Genomic DNA, 22,516 nt, shown 5'->3' with positions numbered 1-22,516 from the left:
TCAAAGAAGACCCTACAGCTTAAAATACAGCCAGGATGCCATGCCATATGAAACTCCTGATTCTGTGCAAATGCCCTTCCCTAGTTCCAACACCCTGCTGTTTGTCCCCAACAAATACTGTGGGAAAAGACAAAGTTGGTTAATGAGGTATTTCTTGGGGATGGTACGAGGAATTTAATGAAATCCACAGACAGGTACAGTCAGATGATGACAGGCACTTGTCCCTCTCAGCTGAAACACATAATGCAATACATGCGTTCTTAAGCCATTACAAACAGAGTAAAATGGGCTTAAATTACTAACTGAAGCCCTCAGAACTCCAACATTACAAGTGAGGTAACCTGTTCTACTCTTCATTGCTATAACTTAAGAACAAGCACACATACTCATCCACCACAGCTCAGCTTAAGAGGACAAAACTCCAGTCACTTTTATGCATTTCAGTGGGATCATGTCACCATACTCAGTGTTGTTAATGAATGTGCTGCTGCATTAGTAACCCCATGCCAAGTACTGGCCCCACAGATCACACTACCTCTCAGATTATAAAAATAAAGATGTCGTAAATTTCAGTGGTATTCAGGAACATCTGAAATCTATTACAGAACTTGCAAATGCAGACTGAAATATTAACCTGGTGCCTTTTAAACAGGAGGAAAACTGAGAGGACAAACATGTACAACAGCAGCTGTGATTGATAAACATCAAAAACTAAATCCTACTTCTGCAGTAAGTCACGCGTTTCTAAAAAATAGCGATTTCTTTCAAAAACTGACTCAAGCAGGTACCTTATTTCACTAGTTCTTAACCAAAGCAATTATTTTGGCCCTAGTACTACTTTCACAAGTAATTCTGCCCTGGTCTCTGGCACTGTAGGTAACATCACTGCTTATGATGCCAATACTTGGCACAATGAAGTGTATAATGTCTTCAGTTCCCAAAAAGCCCAGAGGAACGGGACATCACACTCATGGTAATACAGGCAGTACCACAAATAGATCCAAAGAGGCTCACTCAAGAATTCTTGGGCACAAACCAGCCTCATCAACCTGCAGGTATTTCATAGTATATGATGTGAATTGTTCCTTTACCCACTGTAAACCAAACGCCTTTCTCTTACTGCTTGTACAAGGCTATGAAATCCAGTTGAAAGGTTAACCAGACATGACACCTTTGCAGTGCTGGTCTTGCACTAACCAAGCCTTTAAATGCAGTACAGTCAGATGAATGCAACCAACACATTCAGCCTAAATTTAAAAGAACTCCAGTGGTGAGGTATAAACTCCCTTGGTGTAATTAGTGTTAGTAGTGGCAACGCCAAAAGTGCAAAGTTTGGTTAAATCAAATCTTCCTTACTGGTAAAACAAATAAACAAAACCCTAAGCAGCCACTAAAACAGGTCTTTTTATTTTATTTATTGTTTTAATATGGTAAGTCAGCAATCTTAAAATTTATTTTACATTGGCAATTCTCAGCTGGATAGTTTTGATCACAACCTACGGATTTCCAATAGCAGCACTGTGAGTTCCACAGAAAGGAGTATTTCTTCTAGGTATGATTTGACACAGTCTCAGCTCAAAAACATGCATTTAAGTACAGTTATTAAATATTTTTAAAATGGTTAAAACATCTCAAAATATCTTTTTCTGTTGTTTGGAAGGTACGGTGACAATCTTCTTATGAAAACATATAGACTTTGCCCTTCACAAACACAAAAGTTACAACTGTTTTCCAGTTGAAATTCTTTAAGTTGATTTAACCTTCACAGGACTGTATCCTGACCTTTAAAACATATCCAGCTCTGAGGCATCTAAAGCTTGGCTGGGTTTGAGTCTGAATTTTTATGATTTCTGGCTACAGGAAGTAAATTATAAAAAACATAAGGTATTAATACTGGTGAAAACCATTCAAGGACATAGGTGGGAAAAGGAATCAGGTTAGTTCACAGGTTCACAAAACCATCTACCTTTTCACCAGGCACTGTCAAGGAGAGAGAGCAGTGAAGGCAAAGTCCTGGTACCCGCGAGCTTGCTCCACTACCCCGGCAAACACCACTGCACCAAACAGGTAAATACCACCATCTGAGGGTTTTTTTCATACTCCATATGGGTTGATACACAAAGAAACTGCACAGACACGTAGGAGAACATTCTGAAGCAGCACTTTGGAAGTTTTTTCATTTTGCAGATGCCTAGAAACAGCCCAGTGGAGGGGCCAATGTCCATTGTAAAGGTGAGTTTTCTGTATGAACTGAAGTTATTAGCCCCGTCTCAAAAGTCCACTTAAAATAATCCAAGAATCTCAAGGATACAAGACCGAAGGTTGAAAATAAGAATCGCAGCACAGAACTATACTGTTATTATTGAATCAGAATAGATAAAAAACTTAAATTAAAAACTATCTTTCAGACTTTTAAGATTCCTTAAAACTCTCACTATGCAAGAGTTTTTAAAAGAGGAAAATTCATCAAGTCCAAGCAGGTTCAACTACCTCTCTTAGTGTATTCATGTTAATAAAATTGGCACAAATCTTTTTTCATGATTAAACTCATGATTTGTAAGCATACACACATTATATATAAATTACTTTTCAACAGAAATTGCACAAGATATTAATATTGGCTCGCTACAAATTCCAACTAGGGATACACTTTATTAGATGTAATAATATTACAAAATGCAATCCAGATCAGAGAATTTACAATGAATAAAGGAAGGAACATTTGAAATTTAAAAGAAAGTAGAAAATATAAACAGCTATATATATTTTCATACAGGTTTTTCTGTTTTTAATAAGAACAGTTCAATGCTGCCATGTCCTACTCAAAGCAACCAAGACTGAAAGGTTATTTTGGACACTGGTACCATTCTTAGATCAGATTGTTGCCATTTGACAGTTTGGACCTTCTGTGTGCAACAAAAAAAGACAGTAGCTTCTCCAAACAAAAAACTCTTCTAAGGGCAATAATCCCATCTCCCTGCCTGCTTAGTCAGAAGCAATGGTGATAAGCTTTTCAGAAAAGATTACTTTTGGGGAAGAAAATATGTCTCTAAAGCTAGTGCAGGAAAGACTTCTTCATGGAAAGAGGAAAGACCACTGAAAAAGACAGGTAACAATTATTGAATAAGGTGAGTGACTATCAAATGGTACTGAAATAATTATTAAGGCACAAAAAGAACAAGGAGGGACAGAAAAGCAACTGCAAAGAGTATTTATTTTCTACCAAAAACTGCCAAGCCCCTGAAAGTGAAACAAAGTGACCACGGTGTGCATGTCTCCCTGCACACTGGCATGGTGACCTGCTTGTTCCCTGTGTGTCAGTACAGACACAAATGTGAGACACAAAGGGCTGCCCAGCCCTTCTGCAAGGTACAAGCACTCCACAGCCCCTATCACAGTCCCCTCATTTTACTGGAAGATACTTCCAGCAGATTCAAAGTAGACTGTCGATGGTAAAAAGAAGTGGTAACTTATTTTTCAGTACCCACACACTTTCCAGAAGGTCCATCCACACATACTCCTTACACTTCTGAATCGTCATCCACTCAAAATGAAACACAGCTGACACAGCCGTGCCCGTTGATACTATCAATGACAAAAGCCTTCTTGAAAATGAGCTACTGAACTTACAGGATGCAAAAGTGGCCCATATCATGGGAAAGATATTCTGTATAGGTGGAAATCTGAGACAGCGAATGCTGACTGTTTGAAATTACTTTCATAGATTAAAATCTTAAACAAAATATTACTTTGTCTATACTTTGCTATGGTACTTGAAAAGTGAATACAACTTCTGCCTGTAGGTTCTATATTACTAACATTTGCAAATAAAAAGAGCTGTAGCCATATGACTTAGTTTTGTAAGAAAATTTGGTGAAATGTGCATTAAAAACACAAATACCATAGAAACAACAGAAAATGTTGCTTCTGCAAATTGTGGCACAAACATAAAAATGCAGGTGTCAGATACCACTTTTTATCTTCTCCAGTAACACACAGAAAGGAATTATTTTTAGTAACAACCAAAGACAGATGACTTATATGAAGTTCCTTCTCTATTATTATATAATTCATAATCATTTACATCCCACTGTATAATAAAACACAAGCTAGAAATAATCTAAAACATTCTTTCACTGCAGAATTAAGGCTGTCAAACAGTAAGACCTCACAGTATTGCGTGGGAAATCAAGTTTTTAATGATGATCTTTTGCTATAAATTATATACACTTTAAGCATTCACTTATATATCTGTTGCTCCACTAAATATACCCACAAAGCCTGCTTTGAAAAACATTAGTGATGTTTATGTGCTGAGAGAGAAGGGGTGGGAGGAGAGGAAGAGAAAGACTATTCAAGACACACTGCACACTGGTTTAAAATTAACAAAGAAAAGCTAAAAAAAAAAGCAATGGCAAAAATGGCAATGGACAAAACCAAATACATGTGGTTCTTCTGGCTCCTGGAGTTACACGTTTTTAAACTCTGTGTCTAGAAATGTGCCCAATATTTCCCTCTTGTTCCACAGAAGTGACAAATCTGTACATCATTCAAGAACTGGAGTAACATACAAAATCTTTCAGTGCAGTAGATTACTTCTACATTTAAGATTACTTAAAAAAGTAAGTCATTTGAATGGTGAATTGAAACTTGAAACTGAAACAATAAAAAGACAATCTTCAGGGCATTATTCAGAAAGCAGTTAAATACGCTTGCATAGACAGGCTGGTCTTATCACAGAAATAAATGTCACACCTTTCCATTTAACATGAGTCTATTCTCCCCTGAGTGCAGTTTTCCTTTCTTACACAAAAACCAGTAAGTCACTTCAGTAATTAGTTCTCCAGTATAAATTGCATTTTACCGCTGAAAATGTCAGTCACAGTTGCAAATTAATCACAGAATGATTTAAGCTGAAAGAGATTGCTGGATGTCATTTACTCCAAGATCCTGCTGAAATCGTGGCTAACTTCAGGGTCAGCACCACGAAGTAATCCTCAAGATAATTTCTTTTCTGATGGAAAAATGCAGGTCATGGTTAAAGTAATCATAAAGTTGAGGAAAAAATAAAATTAAAATATTCATGACAGAACTAACATAGGACCAAACACAACTGTCATAAGTCCTGACTGATGCCCTTCAGGTGCTAATACAAGAAACTTAAGATTCTGCATGCTAAAAAGCCAAGTGAGAAAGAAAATCAATGAGAAGAAAACAAAAATACTGGCCTTCTCAGCAACAGCAAAAATAAATGAAACACGACTGTGAGGAAGAAAAGAAAATGCAGGGAAAAGGCAGCAAATAGACTTAAGCGTCAGTGTGGTAGAGTCAAGGTCATGACACCTTTAAACCAGTCCAGTACGGTCAGATGGTATGCTGCCTCCCAGGTTAGAGCAATCACGAGGACAGTGGCAATCCTAAAGAATGCTGGGAATAGTTCATTAATTATAGTGTACACAATAAATACCACCCCCAATGACGCAGAAAGACTTTGTACTCCGCTGCCTTATCTAGGCATTGGTACTGAAGATAGAAGTTGTGCTTTCCATTCCCAAAGACCCTTAATAAAAGAAAAAACAGAAGTTCATAATTGGGAACTAGTGATCTAAACAAATATTGTGGATTAACCATATCTGCATATCTTTTGTAACAACCTTTGTTTGGAAGGGATTATAAAGTAAGCTATGCAACACTGACAGTACTATTTTGCATGGGACACCACATGTCAATAAAGAGAAAAATGAAATAAGCATGGGAAAATGTGACAATGTTGTTGTTCTAAAATTCTGAAGGCTTTTATGTAATTTACGTAGGCTATTTGCCATTCCAGTCTAAGGTAATTTGGCAATATAGAACCAGAATTGCCTGGACTACCTAATTAACACATCACAAGAATACTGGAAAACCCAAAACGCACATGTCAAAACCTATACAGCATACCTATGACACCAAGAAATCTCAGTTTTTCATGTCTTAAGCCATCTAGAGAATAAGACAGCACCTAATGTAAGTTTTTCCTCCTTGAAAAACATACTTTTTAAAACTTCCCTATACGGAGGCACAGGGCCCCTTAGCTCCTGGGGTAGGCAGAAGATAGCTTGTCTGCTTATGGAACCTTTATTTCACTCCCTGTACAACTCAGAATTTAAACTGATCAAAGTCCGGCTCTGGTATGGTCCTTCTGGACTCCAAGCTTCATATTCCTGCCCCTCCCTTGTGCTTGTACCATCAATTAACTGATTACACAAGGAGTCAAATTCAAGCCAACTCTGAATCAGCAGCAAAGCAATATGAAGGACAGAACAAAACAGGAAAAGGTTTTCTGACATTTTCATTCCATAAGCTGCCTTGCTGCAGAACCTCATGAATGCTACCATCAGCATGAGGAGAATGAAATGCAGAGCCCAGAACTGGACAGCAGGAGGGCCAACAGGACCAAGATCAGTTCAAACTGCAGTGGAGCAGTGGTGCCTCTCTAGATTACTCTGAAATCCGTCACACAGCTATCTGTGCAATATTAAAGGAAGACACTTGGCTCCAAAAGAAGCTTTATAAAACTACTTGCCTATCGGTTAAAAACAGCAGTAAATGTATTTATTAATTTGTAACATATAAACAGATTCAGAAACATTTCACTGTGCTTGTGTGGCAAGGTTTTGGTAGTGGGGGGAGCTACAGAGGTGACTTCTCTGAGAAGCTGCCAAAACCTTCCCCCATGCCCAACAGAGCCAGTGCCAGCCAGCTCCAAGACAGACCTGCCACTGGTCAAGGCTGAGACCATCAGCATATTAACACCTCTGTAACAACATATTCAAGAAGAAAAAAAGTTTCTGTGCAGAAATAATTGTGGACAGAGAATAGAGATGTAGAGAATATGTGAGAGACATAGCCCTGCAGACATCAGGGTCAGTGAAGGAGGGAGAGGAGGTGCTCCAGGCACTGGAGTTGAGATTCCCCAGCAGCCCATGTTGAAGACCAGCCTGTCTCACCACGGAGGTTCATGGGGGACCCCCACACTGGAGCAGGTAGATGCCCAAAAGGAGGCTGTGACCCCATGGAAAGCCTGTGCTGCAGCGGGCTCCTGGCAGGATCTGTGGCCCTACGGAAAGAGGAGCCTACGCTAGACCAGGTTCGCTGGCTGGACTTGTGACCCCCTGGGGGACCCACACTGGAGCATCCTGTTCTTGAAGAACTGCACCCCGTGGAAAGGGACCCACATTGGAGCAGCTCATGAAGAATGGAAGGACTCAAGTTGGAGAAGGTTGTAGAGGACTGTCTCCAATGGGAGGGACCCTCCCTACACTGGAGCAGGGGAAGGACCCCTCTCCTTGAGGAAGCAGCAGTGGCAGAAGCAACATGTAATGAACTGATCACAACCCCCACTCCTTGTCTCCCTATGCTGCTGGGTGGACAGGAGGTAGAGAATCGGGAATAAAGCCTGGGAAGTAGGGAGGAGTCAGGGGAAGGTGTTTTTAGGATTTGTTTTACTTCTCACTATCTTGCTCTGATTTTGACTGGTAATAAATTCAACTAATTTCCCTAAGTCAAGTCTGCTTGGACTGTGACAGTAATTGGTGAGTGACCTCTCTGTGCCCTTATCTCAGCCCATGAGCCTTTGGCTATATTTTCTCTCCCCTGTCCAGCTGAGGAGGGTAGTGATAGAGTGGCTTTGGTGGGTACCTGCGTCCAACTAGGGTCCAACCACCACAAGCATATAGTCTCCTTTCACGTAATTCCATCTGTTTCTAACACTTCCTACTACTGAACTAATCTTTAAAACCAGATTCCCATTTTGCCATTTAACTTTTCAGTTATTTTGTGCAAAGTAATCGGAGAGGGTAACTTTCACCTTATCAGTTTCTGCACACAGTGACTTTCCTGCCTGCCCTTCAGTTAAGGAACCTCCCCTTTGCAGACACAAAGGGTGCAGGTATTCAGAGACCAATGTACATTTAAGAGAGCAGGTTATAAACCACTGAGGCCTGTTTGGATGACTATGAGAAATTTGGTTAACACTTTCATTTTACTTTTTTTACCATCAGAGTTTAAACTAAGGGCAAATATAACATTAAAAGTTGCTAAAATATATTAATAAATAGTAGTGAACATTTGCATTGGACACTGCGTTCCAGGGCCAGAGTGACAGAGGATGGCACTGGAAAGGGTCAGTTAGAGTAAAGACAGCCCATTCACCAACTTGGCAATGCTCTGCACTGGCCCTTCCCTTGCAAGTCTGTGTGGAAGAATTTGGAAAGTGGAACAAGGCTGCAAAGCAAGACAAAATACAATTTAGCAGGGTGAAAGTCAGTAAAACCCATGTTTGTAATTGAAATGGACATCACTCAATTACACAGTATCTAGTTTCCAGTAAGGTTAAGTGTAATTGTAACATATGAAAAACAGACAACTGTAACAACTCCAGTAATATCTACAAAATTGTCAACTCTTTTTACACTTTTCTTTAATTATTAGATTGCACTTTAGGGAAATTATCTAAAGGAGCTCTTTCCTCAGGAACTTTGAATTGCCTTCTATTTTACATATAACAACATATTTCAGGAACTAGAGCCACTGCTTATGAAGTTTGTATTATAAAACTGTACAAAGTCAATACCCAGAAGAAAATCCTGCTACATTGTAAAATAGATACCAGTTAAGTATATTAAGATCCAAAGACATAAACAAATGAAAAAAAACAAACCCAACACCCAAACAAAAAACCTCAAACAAAAAAAAATTTTCCACAAATCACAAAAAATTTTTCACAAACGTGCCTCAAAAATCTAGGTGAGCAAAATACAAGGAAGAAACAGGCTTTTAATGTGTTCAAAAGCAAGCTACCAGAGTCACGTAAATGTAAACAGTATCTTCAAACAGACCAACAGGTTAGCATTTAGATCTGGCTTTTGGGTTTAAGATGTGTGCCACCAAATATCTCTATTTTCCCAACCAGATATACTCAGTCTAATTAAAGATATCACCTCCAGCTACAAATTTCATCTTGCTTATATCTGGAAATCTTCAGGACAGCAATAATATTATCAAATGACAGCAAAAATTAAATAACTGAGGGCAAGCAAAAAAGACACATTATTTATAAGGATCCAGACTATGTACTCCATATTCTGAAGAAGAGGTGATGTTCCATCTGTAGAAAATACAGCATAACTGACCCCAGACTCCTGAGTATGGAAAGCACGGCAAAGACCTGATTGGGACTTTCTAACCCAGCAGATACAGTGGATTTCTCTTAGATCTCACATATATCGCTATCGCAGCTGGGTTGGGGTCTGTGGCTCAGAGCCAGGAAGCCGTGACTGATCCAGAGAGAGTGTCCTGCAAGGGACAGTCTTCCAGAGGTCTGCGGCGATCCCTCGGCCGCTGGGGATGCCTTCGCAGAAAGGTGCCTGTCTCAGCAGGCTGTCAGCTCTTTAGTGACTCCAGCTTTTGTTCTGTGAGGCAAACCCCAGGCTGGACCAGGAGGAGAGAGATGAGAGGCTCGTTTAGCAATTCCGCGTGAAGCAGCTTTATTAGTCCGCACCCGGTGAAGGCGAGGCTAGGGACAAGCTCTCCAAACTCAAACGGGCAGAAGGGTAAATCTTACAGGGATACAAGGGTGGGTGTGAGAGGGTAGAAGCCAATGGGTTACAAAGAATCTACATAGGGTCTCCCAGAGGATCATGGTTCTTGTTTTCTCTCACCCTCACCACGAAGTGCTGCCTTTTCCAAGGGGATCTTGCTGGGAGGTTATGCAATCGCCCTATCTCAGCAGGCCTCTCTCCAGGGCAGGGGCTGGGCATACCCCGCATATCACTATCAAAAACCTGGGAGAGTAAGCATGGCTGCACACAGGTATGCATACAAAGGAGAGGGAATGTGCAGGAAAATCATCAGTCTCTACATTAGAATTCTGATTTCTTAACATCCCATGGGCATGGAGAGGAACATAATGAGAGGAATGGCTGGAAATCATTTCTCTCATTATTCAAAGCAAATGTCATGCACCTTGACCAGGCAGTCTCCACAAACCACCATATAGCAACAGAACAATTCCTTTTTTCTCAAATATGTATCAAGAGAAGTCTCACTGCAAATGAGACTTGTCAGCACAAGTAGTACCCTTCATGGATGATGGCACTAAATTTCAGCTCAGATTGATGTATAGCTCTCCAGAATCAGACGTTTGACCTTTAGCAACGGTTAGAGGGTTGCACCACATCCATACTTTCTGCAGCAGGTAGACTCTGACAGCTTCTATGCTGGGAAAACACACCTTGACACAGGAAGAGATGTCATCTGCAAGTTAACTACAATAACTTAGAAATACATGATGCTTCAACTTTTGATTTTTCTGCATGAAGATGATTAAGCTTTCTGACACACAGCCAAATAAACTAAACAGGTATGGAAACATCATGAACATACTGGTCCTGCAGAAGCAGTATGATGAAGATTTGGAGATATCAAATGCTGGTTGAAAAAGAACCAAAATAATTTAATAACCCATCTGTAAACTTCACAACAGTACCTCTACTACACATCATCTTTAGAGCGAGTCAGAGTGAGTACTAAAGTGGTTTTTCTTTATTTTTCCCCATTTCCCTCATGGCTTCAATGATCTTATACTGAGTGAACAAATATTAGTGATCTGAAAAATAAAGTCTGAAAGGAAAATAACTTCTCTGATATTTACTGACATTTTCCTTTAGGTTTTTTTTTTAAGGAAATGTTGAATATGCCATATTAAGGACTACTAATAGTCATATTAGGGACTACCGAATTTGCAGCAAAAAGACAGAAGTGTTTTAAATACAATTAGTTTGCAATACTTTTAGTAATTCCAACATTTGGAGTGCTAGTAATGAAATACTACAAGGATAGCAGGTTCTCTTCTTTCATTTTCTTGTCAATGCACACTAAGAAAAAGTTATCTATGCAGTAAAATGGTCCTACAGAGAAAAATCCCATGGGCAAAAACCCCATTCATTCCTGTTTCTTCTGTGCAGACCACCATGAAACAGACTTTAATCCTCCAACTGGTGTTTCCTTCATAAACACTCAGCAAGACACAACTGGCACTCACACATTCGCCTGCAAAGCTGTATTATCTTCTGCAGAAGAGCGACTCTGGTTTAAGGCAGTACAACTGGACTGAAGGAGAGAGCTGGCTTAATTCCTGGCTCCCAAACAACATTCTTGCATGACCCTGATTAGATTTTTCTGTGCCTCAGTATCCCATCTCTAAAATCAGGATAATATGTTCTTTGTCTGCCTTGCCTGTTTAGATTGCAGCCTTTCAGTATTCTCTTACTATTTGTCCATACACTGGGACCACAATGGGGCCCTTCATTTTGGCTGGAACCTCACTATGACAATAGAACAAGCAACGAATAAGATAACTTGCAGCATGTTTTAGAAGCAGTGTGTGACAATCTTTACAGAAATCCTGGGTTTTTTGATTAAGAACAGAAGTTATTAAGGGTTAAAGAAAGTCTTATAAAAATGAAATGTTCACAGCTCTTTAATAACATCATTATTATTATTAAAAATTAACAATGAAAATAGCATTATCAAAATAATATTTCTCAGACAATGACTAATTTTTGTAGTAAGGAAAACAATTAGTAAACAAGCAAATACACATTGAGAAAAATGAGATCTTTAATCTCACCTATGTAATTTTACAAAATGCTAGGTATTTCCTTGATCTTCCCTTCTCCCTACAACAAGACCCAAGGCCAAGTATTTTAATATAACTCTCTTCTCACCCAAGATGGAAAGTGTCTGCTCATTTTTAATCAACAGCTGGATATTAAATGGAAATGTATTGTCTAAATGTACTGTCTAAAAGGACACAAATAATTCCTATGCCAATTCTCTGAGCTTTTTCTGTATTGCCTCCTACCTGTAACAGCACCTCTTTTCAGGAATATTGCCTCTCATGTCACTCAACTCTCTGGAAAGTTACTTTCAGATAGACTTTCAATAACATCATCTTTTTCCTTCACACAGTTCCAAATGAAATAGATTAAGTTCTCTTTCTTGTTGGCATACAGATCAAGGTACTACTCAAAGTGTTTAACTGTGAGGTTTTTTCAGTTAGAGGACTTTATGTCAAAAATAAATAGATGAGAAAAAATATTAATGGATAACAAGATGTAGAAAGATGAATGAGAAATTCTAACCAAAGTCCAACATTCAAAATGTCTACCCCAAGGCCACTTAGACAAAACAGTTAAAATTTTTACAAATTGAAGAGCAGCCTATAGTTCCACTAACATACAACTCCAGAAAAAAGCTCTCATTTTAAGAATTCTGCTCTCAAGGGAATAATTATCTTTGCAAGTGCAATCAGTCAAATACTTCTACTGTCTGAAAAAGCGTATATACCTCATCAGCTCTTACACTGAGATTTATATAGTACACTTACATTCACACCACAAACATTTCCCAGGATAGGAATATGCTCCTACTGGTTCAACATGTTGCCTACACACAAACAAGTCAGGCAATGCAGCACTCTGTGCTGGTACAGTAGTCTCTTCCTTATTCCAGGAGGCAAGAGCACAGTTTTGCTAGACTAACCGAGTCCATGACGAGAGCCTGCTGCACACCTCAGGGAGTGTTCTTACCTCTAACAGACACAACCCTTAAAGAACATGGTCATGAAGGGCTCAGGTCAATACAAGTCTGTATGCCACTGAAGTGAACTAAATGAACATATTAAAGAATATATACACACTCCATTCAGAGGTATTCCGTTCCTTCCGCCTCCCTCCTTCCTCCAGAAGTGCTACTAACAGTTTCTCAAACATACAGGATCAATCAAAAAATAAACCTTTGCAGTTAAAGTGACCACTTTATAAAGGAGCAAACTCCACTAGCAAGATAGGCTCATGAAATTTGCTGCCATTAAATGAGAGTAAAAATAATAAAGTTTTTTGTTCCTACGTCAAGCAAAAAAAGGCCTTAAGAATCTTGAGGAGATTTTATCAACTAAAGAATGAACAGAAGAAACTCTAAGTATTTTCCCTCAGAAATATCAATATATTTCAGTTCTGAAGACTTTAAAAAAATTTACAGGGCAAGCCTAAAGTAACCTGCCCATCTAGTAGTATGGAAGAAGCAAAAGAAAGAAATGAAAAGCAATGGAATACACACTTATTACTTGTATCTCTCATCAACTTGTTATGTTGCACAGCACCTACTCCTGAGACAAATCATTGGTTTAATACTGTCACTCAAAGGCATACACACTAACATAATAAATGCTATTAATGGAAGCTTTTAATAAAAGAAAGAAGCAGTCTGTCAGCTCAATCACATTATTGTTGTGCTTCGATTTCTGCCACACTGAATACTGCACAAGTCATATTCTCACCTGCACATATGTAATACTCACTACCTAACAAACAAAAAAAATGCAATGATTTTGTTTTCTTGTTCTCAGAGACTTGGGAAAGCTTCAGATGTCTCTGGAGCTGTTTTTTTGCTTCCTGGAAAGGAGAAAAAGGCGGCTTTTGTGAAATGAACTACTCAAAATATAGGAAGATAACAGTTTTTCCTAATTTTAATCTTAAGTACATGACTACAGACCACTTAACACTTCTTATGCTGCAGTCTGATGCCTGTCAACTTTGCTTAGAAGCAATCTCCCTTCCAGCATTATACTATTCTGAGGATTTGGGCGTGCAAAGCAATTGTTCATTTATTTCTGAGGATTGGGGTGTAGGGAAGCAGTTGCTAATTTATTTCATCCAGTATTAAGAGTGTTGTGCTAGCTCTTCAACAGCTAAAAAAAAAAAATCAACAAATCAGTTCTGTTTAAAGACTGATTCTTCATGTGTTTAGAGTCCACGTTTTTTTCTTCAAGTCTGCTGTGCCCCCTAGTACTCCATGATTTATCTAATTGTAGGTTCATTGGAACAAGAGGTTTCCTAGATAAAGTTCACGACACAGCTTTTCAGAGACACACAGCTCTCTGGCACATATCTGGCTTCAGCAGTGATAGTGCCTTGAATTGACAGAAGAAAAACGAGATAGAGAAGTAAAAATACACTGCCTTGTCTCATGCATTTACAGTACACTCCAGCACCATAAAGCAACAAAAATTCATCAAGATTCATGGACAGAGACCACTTAAGAGATTTTTTCACCAATTCCATTTAACAAAAATATCCTCCACATTATCACTAGTAACAAACCTTACCCCCATTTACATTAACAGTACAGATCCTTGGAGGGCTGTTACTAATTACTGCTTAATCCAACAGACAGGACAGTGGACAAAGAAGTAGTCAAACCCTGCATTCCTTCATCCCCTACGGGGAAAGTTTTTAGACAAATTTCTTGAATTCTTAGTGTCTTTCCCTGTATATCAAGAGGCATTAAGTACATTTGTAACTTATAACTAAACAATTCCAAATTTACTATCGAAAAGCATCACACAAGAAAAGAAGCATATCCATTCTTATGCACATTTGAATAAATGCTAACAACTCATCTGCAACTTTATGTGATAATTGCAATGGCATAAGTGACAGCTAATTCCTATCACAGCGTTTCATCTGGAAAAAACCCACTGGTATTACTACTTTTCCAAAAGACTGAATTCAACAAAATTCAGCTTCTGAAAAAAAACCTCAACAGAAAATAGCCTGAATATGGTACAGCAGCCATGCAAGTGAACATCTGTCCACTAAAAATTGTTTGCATGTTCTCCAACTTACAGATCAGAAGCAAATTCTGGAACTGCTTCAGTGTGAACAGGTACATGCACATTTTGAGGGATGCAACACATCTCAGCGCAGCACTGCACTGTGTATGCTGTTGCAGCACCAGGGCTGCGGAAGGCACCAGCCTCAGGAATCTTGCCAGCAGGTTGGTGAGAGATTAATGCGGTGCATGGATTTAATGAAAGGTAATGAAGGGTAGTATAACACCAGACAGAATCGTTAGTCTAATCAAAAGAGTCTGTGAAACTCTGTTAAGGAGTCTAAATACCTGAGTATAGAAAAAAATAATACTAACACCAACTAGCACTAACACGCCACTCAGCACAGCACAAAGAATGACCATACACATCTGTAAAGTGCATTTTTGGAGTATCATTCACAAAACCTCCAAAGTTAGTGATGTGCACTTCTTCCCAATCTCCTCTTTGACAGACATGCGAGTTTTGTTGAACTGTGCATCTGAGTGGCAGACACAACTTGTTAATGTAAACTCCCTGTTAATGAAGCTTCTGTAAATGATCTGTCCAACTACTCTGCAATTAAATACCATCTTGTTTCCAAGATGATAACAACTATTTTTTCCAACAACTTTCCAACAGAAAGGATATTCTGTAGTCAACAGAGCAGAAAGGTTGAACAGTCCATTTTTTTTCAAGCATTCATCATAGAAAGCCTCCACCTAAGGAAAACTCTTAAGTACAAAAAACACTTTCTTCCAGGTGTTAAAGTACAAAGCACCTTCAAAGCTTCCTAAACTAGTTTTATACCACATTTGTTGTTTTAAGTCTCCATGTTCAAGTGCAGTACATTATTCAGTACCTAAAATGTGGTTCTTTGACTCTGTTTAAAACTTGTCTCTCAATCACAAGCATTTAAGAGTAAAGAGTCCAGTTCACAAAACTGGACTCTTTTAAAAAATTTTGATTTTAACAACATGTTTCTGCAATGCAAAAAGCCTGCAAGAACTGTGAAAAAGAAAGCACTACCTACAGAGAAGCACACCCTCTCAAGTTACTAGGGTACTTAGTTACTGCATAGTTACATGATGATACAATACAGTTAAGGCAGTTTGGACACCTTACCCATAAATTTCTTTACCGATTTAATAAGTTTCTTTACTATCTGAAAAATTGTTTTATAACTTTATCACTCTACCTATATTTGCAATACCTGAAGGATACTTGGATCAGCATTTTAACTACTAAAAATCTTATAATATTACATTTTTTCAACATAGCTTCATGTTAGTGAAAAAGAGAGGGTTTTTTTCTCCCTGACTGTATCATCCTAAACTCTTCATAAACACAAATTAGAACTTGGTAATTACTACTTTGCTATTCTTTTATCATTTGAGTGAAAGCATTTTCTGTTTCATGCACCAGCTGAATTTTACAGCTAACACTAGCAAAGTCAATGGCTATTAAACTCAATAGCAATACACTAACATTTTCAAGAGAAAACACAGGCATAACTAAGATTTAATGCTGGATTCAAAATTTTTGTCTGTATCTCCACATACATCAAGTGGGAAAATTGAGTTTCATCTCAGAGTTATATTTTACAGCAAGGAGAATACTGCAACTATTTACCACTTACAGTTCAGAAGCTGACCACTTGGCCATTCACAATTAATTTATTTTGGTTTAGTATCAACAGGATAGCTACCAAAATTTAACAGATGACAACTCCCCTTGTCAAAGAAGGGAGAAAAAAAATAAAAAGAGAGCAATAATGAAAAAGAAATTATACTACCATAAAAATCACTAGTAATCATTCATGCCCAGTTAATTATCAAAACATGCCCCAAATCTTATTAAAATAACATACTCACAGCTATCTCACAATCACTGTTTACATTCCAAGTGCTTTACAACTGCATGTTTCAATAACTTTACAAGGACTTACTCCTCTGTGGAAACAGAGCATTACAAAATGTCAAACTTGTTGCAAAACCGCTGATGAAATTGTGAATAAAATCATCTCTACTAAAATTCCACTAAAAGGATGTGCTATACAAAAAACCCCCCCAAAACGGAAGCATTCCTCCCAGGTGAGTATTTTTCTTTGCAAAAAAACCCCACAAACTAATAATTATCCAAATAATACAGCACTATTTTTTCCAGTTCTATTGTCAACTGCTATTTCACACACTGGAATTGCGTTCCATTTATTAAGTTACAGAACAAAAGTACAGTTCAATGACTGAATTACTGATACCACCACAACATCTGCATAGGAGAATATAAAGATCTCCTTAGGCAACATGCATGGATTTGACTGCATGGCTCTCAGTCACATTCAGAAGACTTCTAGATTTTACAGCCTCCAGACTTACATGAAGAAATGTTCTCATTTTCAAAACAGTCAATATTCTGAGCTTTTAAGAAAGATTTTGGACATGTAAGGTGAGTGAGATCATTCATAATGGGAGTTGTGCTGCTGTTAATGAAAACTTTGCCCTATATCTTCCTGTGCAGAGTGCTGAACACACAATACCAAAGGAACTGTAAGCAGTCAGTAGCCCAGACACATCAAAACTCAGGACACTCTAAGCAAACAAAACCTTAATCATTTACCACACTTCTTGACTCCTTCAAACAGATTCTGATGATTTGCAAGCTCCCATCGTCTTCACATTAGGCATATCTGAAGCACTTGCACAAAGCAAGTTAGGCAAGAGGTCACACTACTAGGCAGGACACATCCCCTGAAACTTCAGATGATACATTCCCAGTCCCTGCCACGGTATGAATTCTCCCCAGCTCCTCTTGCCTATCCTACTCCAGGGTAATTTCCTCTCACCTCTAACCCCCTCCATCCTTTTACTTGCTCAAACCTCTCTAATTAAAAACAAAGTTATGGCAAAAAAAAAAAAAAAAAGCCAGGAGCAACTCAAAACCATGTAAAAGAAGTTAACACATACAACATAAGTTCCTTGCTGAAACACGTCTCTCTGAATGAACCAACTCCACTGGAACACTCTGAGCCAATTTGGTCTCTTGAAAATAATTAACTCATACCTGCTAAAGAGAAGGAAAGCCTCCTTCAAGCTACGGAACATTCACAGCAGCATCAAATTGCTACTCTGCCAACTCCTTTGATTTAAACACAAATTCTGAAGAAAAAGAACCCCACATTTCAAAGTTGTCCAAGGTTTCAGTACACAGGTTACTGAAGTGCAGTCCACAGATATTCCTGTACACATTCTATACTCCAAGGCAAGCTTTGTCAGTGCTGTCTCACAGACCTGGATTTTGCTAAGTACCTACATCTGGTTGATTGCAAGTACAGCAAATTTTGAAAACAATTAAAGAAAACAAGAACAGTAAGAAATAAAGTACACTTATTCTGATGACAAAATCTCTTCCATGAGACAGCCCTTAAGACAGGCACTTTGTGGAGAGACCAAAAGGCAGTTTTTCTCTCCTCAAATAAAGGAAAATTAAAACTTAACTTGACAGCATCATTGTAAAGCTGTGGCTGGTCAGTCTCCCAGTTCCCACACATATACCTGGTCCTCCATTACCTTTCATAAAAATATCAGTGGTAAGGAGGATGTAGCTTCTGTGCAGATACAACAAGCTATGCTGTGTAGATAACAAGATATATGTCTAAGGTGAATATCGTTAAAACATGTCATGTGTTCCAATTATATGCAGCAATTTATTTATTTTTATTCACCGCAGCCTCACACGATCTCCCAAGGTAGGTGCATTTAACCAAAGCACTCCAGCAACACAACAAGAGATCTATTTTATGTCTGGAGCTAGTCACTTGGCCTCTCCATGTTTCTCTGTTTCTCCATCTGTGATGCTTCACAGAAAGCTTGAGAGGCTTAATTTATTAAGCAGCCTGCCAAGTGCTTTAGAGAAGTGTGTTACTAAAGCATTAAAACTGTTTGTTGATTCCGAAAGGGTAAATCATTAACCAAACCAAAATGAAACCAACAATATCCTTAAAAGGTGGCTGCACTTTTTAAATGCAGAAGTATCACGTTTACGGTATTTGCCTTTGTAGAAAAAAAGCCTTCAGACTTTAGGTATTTTATTACATTCGGAGATCGGGACATTTGATTTTCTTCTGCCCCCCCTTTCCATCCATTTACTGTTACACTCCCAAAGGAGGTGATAAGCAGAGAGAAACAAACCAGTAATGCCAAATCAAAGTGACACGTGCCCAGCCAGACTCACTGCCCCCAGGCCACAGTGAGTTCCTCTACTAAGGAACCAACAATGTTTAACTGACAGCAGATGTCAACTAAAGGTCACCTGATCAGGGCAGGAAACAGTCTGGATGCTAATAAAGACAAGGGCAAACTGTTCCAAACACCTGCAAGACAATATACTAAATACTGATAGTAAACATATTTAAACCCTAGACGCCTTTCAAACCAGTATGTCCTGTGGAAGTTTTGTATCTATATAAACTCAAGGTATAGGCTTTTGCTCTTTTTCAGTTGCTGTTTTTACTGCAACATCACTGAAAGAATTCTCAGGAAGCAATTTCTGGCAAGCAAAACAGTTCACCTAAAATATTGACAATGGACAAGGACTGTCTTAAAATACCAGCTATATAAGGTACAGACACATTGACCAACTCCCAAATATTAGTTCCACTTAAGAGTACATAATACATGTTTTTTATAGCTAAACTCAGCTAAAAGGGGCAGCTGGAGCAAAATAAGAAACTCAAAAGAGAAACAAATAACAGTATGATTTCTTGTAATTTTTTAAATTATTAAAATATGAATAGCCAAATAAGACAAGCAATCTCAAATGTATCATGGATTAAAACCAGTTTTCATTTACGCAAAAGAGCCCCAGCACACTGTATAAAGGCTGCAACATTAGATGAAAGAACATAAGTGATACCTTGAAAGAGGGTCATTTTGAATCAACAGATACTTAACAAAAATCTTGAAACCCAAGAGCAAACATGATTACAGACAATTTTCTAGATATATGAATATATGTGTACATATATGCATATGTTTTTAGGAAATCTGCCTGCAGATTTTCAGCATATAAACATAGCAATGCTCCAGTGCCATCCCTCATCTTAATCCAGCTAACCTTGTTAGGTGCTTTATATCTGTTTCAGACTGCAAATGTATATTTGTGCTCCACTTTGCTGCTAGTGTATCCAGCACACAATTTAAAAGATGGCCTGATGCAACTGTCAGGATTGTGTGCTAGCTCTCTGAGTCCTTAAGCTCCTGTATCAGCTCAAAGTACTTCAATCCCACACTTCCAGGTCCACACTGCAGAACCTATCCTGTCTGTTGCATCCTGAGGAATCACTATGGTAAAAATAACATTTTTTCCTCCTGACAGGTCAGTGTGGCTCTCTCTCAGTAGGTGACTGGCAGTAAGAAAGCACAGTTTCAGCTCCATCAGACACACATAGACATACTTCTCTTCTGGAGCCAGCATTTGACCTATGTGCCATATCAAGAATATAGTGTTTAGAAAGTTAGCAGGCTTCTGCACATTTCAGGACAGGAACTCTTCTGGTATGACTGCTGTCATTTGTCTCTTGCAGAAGCACGCGGTTACATTTTGGCAAGTGGATTGGGGAAGAGAGGAACGGGTTTTTTGTAATCAATTGGCATAAGATGGAAACACATGGCTCAAGATGCCTTGCCTTTTGGTAGGCAGGACACTGACAAAAAGCCAAGAAAATACCCTGAATTGTGCAGTCATGTGCTACATGAGATTCTGAAGCTCTGCATCTTATTTCTTCTGAAGCAAGCACAACTTTTGTAAGATTATGATCCTAATCCATTTAAACTTTGAGACTGTTGCATGACAATGTGGAACATGATTTTTTCAACATGTACTTTGTTCCTGTAGAAAGCAAATGAGATATAAGAACTTTGGTGCTCTTAACCTCCAGCTTGAGTGACAGCCATGAGGAACAGTACCTCACAGGATGGTGAAGCCTTGAGCTTTCTACAGTACCACAGAGTTTCCATACATTTTAGAGATCCTTGTCCAACAGCAATAGTGACACAGATCTGCCTAATACACACCCCAGCAAACCACTGCCTTGGCCAGGCACGCTGCACCAGTAGAGTATCTGACTATTTCCTCCAATTTTTAATGAATCTTTCCCTCCTGCAGGGTTTCTGTCTCCTTCTTGAACTCCTGCTGTCATATTAGAAATAACCCTTTTTAGCGCCTTATGTCAAAGCAAATACCATCTTTTGTTGTCATATTTCCCACAGTCTCAAACACAATTTACCTGAATGCAGGTATGGATTAAATGATGCTGGGAAGGCTAAGTAGACCAATCATCTGATTGATCTTAGCATGGCTGTTAGTATTCTGCAGAGAATACAGGCCTTACAGCAAATTCTGACCTAATCCAACATTTGTTAGATAGCAGCATATACCTACTGAGGAGACCATGACAAGGACACAGTCCAAACATTCAGTCCAGCTCACTATACAAGCAGCATTAAAGGTGACTCCAAATGTAAACTTCTAAATATTTTGTAATTACTCAGCCAAAACCTGATGGATCAGATGCCTACCAAGCTGTGCAACATTGTCACAGGCAACAACAAGGAACTGAGGAAGACTCAGATTTCCTGAGCCTTTAGAATCTCCTCATGGTACTACTACAAGCTAGCACAGGATACGTGTGACCTTGTATACTCCCGACCAGAAAAAGCCCAAGCTCAAAGTTCACATGGCTCTACAACAGAACACACACTAACACATACTTGGAGCAAACCTCATTGTCCAATTCACAGTTTGTTTTAGCCCTTCCAACTGCAGCAAAACCACCACCAACAGTCTATTCTGCAGTACTGAAATTCTTTAGTTTTTGTTGGATCTGTAAGCCCCAAACCCTAATATGTAATACAAAGAAGTTCAATATTGACTATTTTCTTTTTTATAACACCAATTCATGCTGTCTTCTTTTAGAAGTTTTTGGAGGCAGCAGTACTGGTAAGGGGATGAGGGTGAAGAATTTATTAACTTGAGATGCAGCACATTTGCTCTCCACTTATTTTGTAGACAGTGCTTACAAGAGTTAGAGGACCATTGGTGCTGAGAAAACCTCTAAAAGCAGGTTACGTGATTCTTCTAACCCCACAAACACAATATTTCCCATCTAAGTTGAATCTACCTTAAATCAGCACTGATTGGTCTTGCTGTTGGCATAACCAAGAAAAAATGTGACACTTTCAGTCATACTGGTGATGATTTTACAAGAAAGAGGCAAACTAAATGATGCAAGTACTAATATCCTTCAAACAACTCCTACTGTCTCTTTTGCAGAACTAGGATAAAATCAGTTCTCACACAATTCATTAGAAATTACAGAGCCTTTTACTCTTTACAAAGATTGACCTGCTATGTCCTCATAAATCCATGGCCAAGAAGGCAGCACCAGGGAAAACATGCTGACAAAGATTGCTTTGCTTTGCAAACAAAGTCGAAGAAGGCATTTGGGTCCAGCTGTCAATTACCTGACCTTACAATGAGAAGGCACAAACGATCTGAATGCTTCTGAAAAGGCTAACAGTTACGCTGGTAAATGATTATGTTATCCTTAGAATTAATGACTGGAGGGATATTAGTGGTTTTACCAGTGCTTACCAGAAAAATACAAAGCGAGTTTGGAAAGTTCTACTTTCTCTTTTACCTTCTACTAAAGGATGGTCCCTTCTCACTCACCACATTACAAAGCTTCTTTTTGCTTTTGTCACCTCATCTTTCACATGAGCTTATTTTTTTAACAAAAGAAGCAGCAACTATGTATGAAATTTT

General features: G+C 38.6%; 1 protein-coding gene across 3 annotated transcripts in view; it reads right to left on the bottom strand.

Annotated features, from left to right (window-relative positions):
* ATXN7L1 (ataxin 7 like 1) overlaps positions 1–22,516 on the bottom strand; it is a 112,555-nt gene that overhangs the window by 74,838 nt on the left and 15,201 nt on the right. The gene's annotated exons all lie outside the window — the stretch shown is intronic.

The sequence above is a fragment of the Coloeus monedula genome, assembly GCF_965178545.1.
Source record: "Coloeus monedula genome assembly, chromosome: 4".
Taxonomy (NCBI): Eukaryota; Metazoa; Chordata; class Aves; order Passeriformes; family Corvidae; genus Coloeus; species Coloeus monedula.
This window is presented reverse-complemented; position numbering and strand designations above follow the sequence as displayed.